Below are 6,858 nucleotides of genomic sequence, written 5' to 3' on the forward strand. Positions count from 1 at the left end.
GCGGCATCAACATGTCGTGGTAAATTTTTTGTCCCATTTCGGGCAGGTTTGGGTAAATGCTCCTCACAAACCAGAGCTTCTCACAACAAGCATGATGGTTTCGGTAGGGAATGTCGCACCTTTGGGGACGAAACAATATCCATTGCCTCTTATTGGTTCCAAAACATTTCTCGTGTCAACATAGAACAACAGGAGTGTTGTGCCAATTTTTGTGATTTTTCGGGGTTCGTTTGGACATTTTTATGCATTAACTGAGTTTTCAATGCATTTATGTGCATAATTAAAATTTGAACTACATGCACATGCTCCAGTGCATATAAATTGGTTGAAAAAACAAATTTGTGTCCTTGGGTGCATGCTTAGGTCCCATGCAAGAAATGGGAATGAATTTCAAACACCGGGGCACCATTGATTGCCGGCAAAACATTGAGATGCCTGGTTTTTAAATTCTAGTAAACCCAAAACTCGTCTGAAATTCATGAAACTTGGCATGCTATCATGGAGCGGCATCAACATGAAGTGGTAAATTTTTGTCCCAATTGGGGCAGGTTTGGGTATATGCTTCTCACAAACCAGAGCTTCTCACAACAAGCATGATGGTTTCGATAGGGGACGTCCCACCTTTGGGGACGAAACGATATACATTGCCTCTTATTGCTTCCAAAATTTTTCTGATGTCAACATAGAACAACAGGAGTGTTGTTCCAATTTTCGTGATTTTTCGGGGTTCGTTTGGACATTTTTATGCATTAACTGAGTTGTCAATGCATTTATGTGCATAATTCAAATTTGAACTACATGCACATGCTCCAGTGCATATAAATTGGTAGAAAAAACAAATATGTGTCCTTATGTGCATGCTTAGGTCCCATGCAAGAAATGGGAATGAATTTCAAACACTAGGGCACTGTTGATTGCCGGCAAAACATTGAGATGCCTGGTTTTTAAATTCTAGTACATCCAAAACTCGTCGCGTGCGCAGGTTAACCAGGAAGCATGCGAGATGTTCAACGCAGGATTTGTGCATCTCTTCAACGCAAACGGTTCAGTGAACCAGTAAAGCGGCAGAAAATAAACCAAAATATATATGTGCTGCCACACGCCCCGTGTGCCGTGCGAGCAGGCGTGAGTTCACGGGACGCATGTGAGCAGTCCGCCGTGCAGGCATACCGGGAGGCGTGCGTGCAGGTGTGTGTATTGACAGGGAGCCATGCGACTAGCTGTGTGAAATGATGGTAGGAATGGCAGACGTCCGCCGCGCAGGCTCACCGGGAGGCGAGACAACTTTTGAGCGCAGCCTGCCTCGCTCCCATTGGTCCGTATTAATTGCGTGCCCGAGCCGCCGGCCATAATAGGCGGCCGCACCCCCGGTCCACAGTGGTCACCGATGTCTGGACTCCGGAGTGTATGACGATGACGTCGAAGCGCACAATCGGAGGGAGTGGCGACGCTAGGGCTGGTGAAGCACCCGCACAACGCGTGAAGCTGGCCACAGAGGTTTCCGTTGCCGCCGCCGAGGTCTCGCGCGGGCAGCAGCACGGCCTTGAATTCGTCGACACCGTCGTGCCCCCCCCCCAGCCAGAGCCAGAGGTCAACAGCAACTCCGGCAACAACTGCGACTCTGACGGAAAACCGGTTAGTCATTTGTATACCCATCTGTGCGGCAAACATATCAAGTGTTTTCTCTGGTTAATCCCCCCACCCCGTGATACGTCTCCATTGTATCTACTTTCCAAACACTTTTGCCCTTGTTTTGGACTCTAACTTGCATGATTTGAATGGAACTAACCCGGATTGACGTTGTTTTCAGCAAAATTACCATGGTGTTATTTTTGTGCAGAAATAAAAGTTCTCGAAATGACCTGAAACTTCATGGAGGATATTATTGGAATTAATAAAAAATATTTGCGAAAGAATCAAGACCAGGGGGCCCACACCCTATCCACGAGGGTGGGGCGCGCCTACCCCCCCCCCCCCCCCCCCGAGCGCGCCCCTGCCTCGTGGGCCCCCTAGAGCTCCACCAACCTCAACTCCGACTCTACATATTCACGTTCAGGGAGAAAAAAATCAGAGAGAAGGATTCATCATGTTTTACGATATGGAGCCGCCGCCAAGCCCTAATCTTTCTCGGGAGGGCTGATCTGGAGTCCGTTCGGGGCTCCGGAGAGGGGAATCCGTCGCCATCGTCATCATCAACCTTCCTCCATCAGCAATTTCATGATGCTCACCGCCGTGCGTGAGTAATTCCATCGTAGGCTTGCTGGACGGTGATGGGTTGGATGAGATTTATCATGTAATCGAGTTAGTTTTGTTAGGCGTTGATCCCTAGTATCCATTATATTCTAAGATTGATGTTGCTATGACTTTGCTATGCTTAATGCTTGTCACTATGGCCCGAGTGCCATGATTTCAGATCTGAACCTATTATGTTTTCATGAATATATGTGAGTTCTTGATCCTATCTTGCAAGTCTATAGTCACGTATTATGTGTTATGATCTGTTAACCCCGAAGTGACAATAATCGGGATACTTACCGGTGATGACCATAGTTTGAGGAGTTCATGTATTCACTAAGTGTTAATGCTTTGGTCCGGTACTCTATTAAAAGGAGGCCTTAATATCCCTTAGTTTCCAATAGGACCCCGCTGCCACGGGAGGGTAGGACAAAAGATGCCATGCAAGTTCTTTTCCATAAGCATGTATGACTATATTCGGAATACATGCCTACATTACATTGATGAACTGGAGCTAGTTCTGTGTCACCCTATGTTATAACTGTTACATGAGGAATCGCGTCCGACATAATTATCCATCATTGATCCAATGCCTACGAGCTTTTCACATATTGATCCTTGCTTAGTTACTTTTCTGTTGCTGCTGTTACAATTGCTACAATACTACTAGTGTTACTTTTACCACCGTTACCGTTACTTCCATACTACTTTGCTGCAGATATTAAGTTATCTAGGTGTGGTTGAATTGAGAACTCAACTGCTAATACTTGAGAATATTCTTTGGCTCCCCTTGTGTCGAATCAATATATTGTTGGAAATATGCCCTAGAGGCAATAATAAATTGGTTATTATTATATTTCCTTGTTCATGATAATCGTTTATTATCCATGCTAGAATTGTATTGATAGGAAACTCAGATACATGTGTGGATACATAGACAACACCATGTCCCTAGTAAGCCTCTAGTTGACTAGCTCGTTGATCAATAGATGGTTACGGTTTCCTGACCATGGACATTGGATGTCGTTGATAACGGGATCACATCATTAGGAGAATGATGTGATGGACAAGACCCAATCCTAAGCATAGCATAAAAGATCGTGTAGTTCGTTTGCTAGAGCTTTTCCAATGTCAAGTATCTTTTCCTTAGACCATGAGATCGTGGAACTCCCGGATACCGTAGGAGTGCTTTGGGTGTGCCAAACGTCACAACGTAACTGGGTGACTATAAAGGTACACTACGGGTATCTCTGAAAGTGTCTGTTGGGTTGACACGGATCGAGACTGGGATTTGTCACTCCGTATGACGGAGAGGTATCTCTGGGCCCACTCGGTAATGCATCATCATAATGAGCTCAATGTGACTAAGGAGTTAGCCATGGGATCATGCATTACGGTACGAGTAAAGTGACTTGGCGGTAACGAGATTGAACAAGGTATTGGGATACCGACGATCGAATCTCGGGCAAGTAAAGTACCGATTGACAAAGGGAATTGCATACGGGATTGATTGAATCCTCGACATCGTGGTTCATCCGATGAGATCATCGTGGAACATGTGGGAGCCAACATGGGTATCCAGATCCCGCTGTTGGTTATTGACCGGAGAGGCATCTCGGTCATGTCTGCATGTCTCCCGAACCCGTAGGGTCTACACACTTACGGTTCGGTGACGCTAGGGTTGTAGAGATATGAGTATGCGGAAACCCGAAAGTTGTTCGGAGTTCCGGATGAGATCCCGGACGTCACGAGGAGTTCCGGAATGGTCCGGAGGTGAAGAATTATATATAGGAAGTCCAGTTTTGGCCACCGGGAAAGTTTCAGGGGTTATCGGTATTGTACCGGGACCACCGGAAGGGTCCCGGGGGTCCACCGGGTGGGGCCACCTATCCCGGAGGACCCCATGGGCTGAAGTGGGAAGGGAACCAGCCCTTAGTGGGCTGGGGCGCCCCCCATGGGCCTCCCCCCTGCGCCTAGGGTTGGAAACCCTAGGGTGGGGGTCGCCCCACTTGACTTGGGGGGGAAGCCACCCCCCCTTCCCCCTTGGCCGCCCCCCCCATGTAATGGGTTCCAGGCCGGCGCCCCCCCTCCCAGGGGGCCTATATATAGTGGGGGGGAGGGAGGGCAGCAACATAACAGCCCTTGGCGCCTCCCTCCTCCCCTGCAACACCTCTCCCTCTCGCAGAAGCTTGGCGAAGCCCTGCCGAGATCCCGCTACATCCACCACCACGCCGTCGTGCTGCTGGATCTCCATCAACCTCTCCTTCCCCCTTGCTGGATCAAGAAGGAGGTGCCGTCACTGCTCCGTACATGTGTTGAACGCGGAGGTGCCGTCCGTTCGGCACTCGGTCATCGGTGATTTGGATCACGGCGAGTACGACTCCATCAACCCCATTCATTGGAACGCTTCCGCTCGCGATCTACAAGGGTATGTAGATGCACTCCTCTCCCCTCGTTGCTAGTATACTCCATAGATGGATCTTGGTGATGCGTAGGAAAATTTTGAATTTCTGCTACGTTCCCCAACAGTGGCATCATGAGCCAGGCCTATGCGTAGTTAATATGCACGAGTAGAACACAAAGCAGTTGTCGGCGTAGATGTTGCCAATTCTTCTTGCCGCTACTAGTCTTATCTTGTTTCGGCGGTATTGTGGGATGAAGCGGCCCGGACCGACCTTACACGTACGCTTATGTGAGACAGGTTCCACCGACTGACATGCACTAGTTGCATAAGGTGGCTAGCGGGTGTCTGTCTCTCCCACTTTAGTCGGAACGGATTCGATGAAAAGGGTCCTTATGAAGGGTAAATAGAAATTGGCATATCACGTTATGGTTTTACGTAGGTAAGAAACGTTCTTGCTAGAAACCTATACAAGTCACGTAAAAACTTGCAACAACAATTAGAGGACGTCTAACTTGTTTTTGCAGCTTGTGCTATGTGATGTGATATGGCCAGAAGATGTGATGAATGATATATGTGATGTATGAGATTGATCATATTCTTGTAATAGGAATCACGGCTTGCATGTCGATGAGTATGACAACCGGCAGGAGCCATAGGAGTTGTCTTTATTTTTTGTATGACCTGCGTGTCATTGAAGAACGCCATGTAAATTACTTTACTATATTGCTAAACGCGTTAGCCATAGAAGTAGAAGTAATCGTTGGCGTGACAACTTCATGAAGACACAATGATGGAGATCATGATGATGGAGATCATGGTGTCATGCCGGTGACGAAGATGATCATGACGCCCCGAAGATGGAGATCAAAGAAGCAGAATGATATTGGCCATATCATGTCACTATTTGATTGCATGTGATGTTTATCATGTTTTGCATCTTATTTGCTTAGAACGACGGTAGTAAGTAAGATGATCCCTTATAATAATTTCAAGAAAGTGTTCCCCCTAACTGTGCACCGTTGCGAAGGTTCGTTGTTTCGAAGCACCACGTGATGATCGGGTGTGATAGATTCTAACGTTCGCATACAACGGGTGTTGACGAGCCTAGCATGTATAGACATGGCCTCGGAACACACGCAATACACTTAGGTTGACTTGACGAGCCTAGCATGTACAGACATGGCCTCGGAACACGGAGGACCGAAAGGTCGAGCATGAGTCGTATAGAAGATACGATCAACATGGAGATGTTCACCGATGCTGACTAGTCCGTCTCACGTGATGATCGGACACGGCCTAGTTTGACTCGGATCATGTATCACTTAGATGACTAGAGGGATGTCTATCTGAGTGGGAGTTCATAATATAATCAGATGAACTTAATTATCATGAACATAGTCAAAAGGTCTTTGCAAATTATGTCATAACTTACGCTTAAGTTCTACTATTTAAGATACGTTCCTAGAGAAAATTTAGTTGAAAGTTGATAGTAGCAATTATGCGGACTAGGTCCGTAAACTGAGGATTGTCCTCATTGCTCCACAGAAGGCTTATGTCCTTAATGCACCGCTCGGTGCGCTGAACCTCAGCGTCGTCTGTAGATGTTGCGAAACATCTGACATACACATTTTGATGACTACGTGATAGTTCAGTGCGTAAATGCTAACAGTTTAGAATTGTGGCACCAAAGACGTTTTGAAACGTCGCAGAACATATGAGATGTTCCGAAGACTGAAATTGGGATTTCAGACTAGTGCCCACGTCAGGAGGTATAAGACCTCTTACAAGTTTCTTAAGCCTGCAAACTAAGGGAGAAAAGCTCAATCGTTGAGCATGTGCTCAGATTGTCTGAGTACCACAATCGCTTGAATCGAGTGGGAGTTAATCTTCCAGATGAGATAGTGATGGTTCTCCATAGTTACTGCCACCAAGCTATTAGAGCTTCGTGATGAACTATAACATATCGGGGATAGACATGATGATCCTTGAGCAACTCGCGATATTTGACACCGCGAAAGTAGAAATCAAGAAGGAGCATCAATTGTTGATGGTTAGTAAAACCACTAGTTTCTAGAAGGGCAAGGGCAAAAGGGATACTTCATGAAACAGCAAATCATTTGATGCTCTAGTGAAGAATCCCAAGGTTGAACCCAAACCCGAGACTAAGTGCTTCTGTAATGAGGGGAACGGTCACTGAAGCGGGACTACTCTAGATACTT

Source organism: Triticum aestivum, chromosome 6D, assembly GCF_018294505.1.
Source record: "Triticum aestivum cultivar Chinese Spring chromosome 6D, IWGSC CS RefSeq v2.1, whole genome shotgun sequence".
NCBI classification, from domain to species: Eukaryota; Viridiplantae; Streptophyta; class Magnoliopsida; order Poales; family Poaceae; genus Triticum; species Triticum aestivum.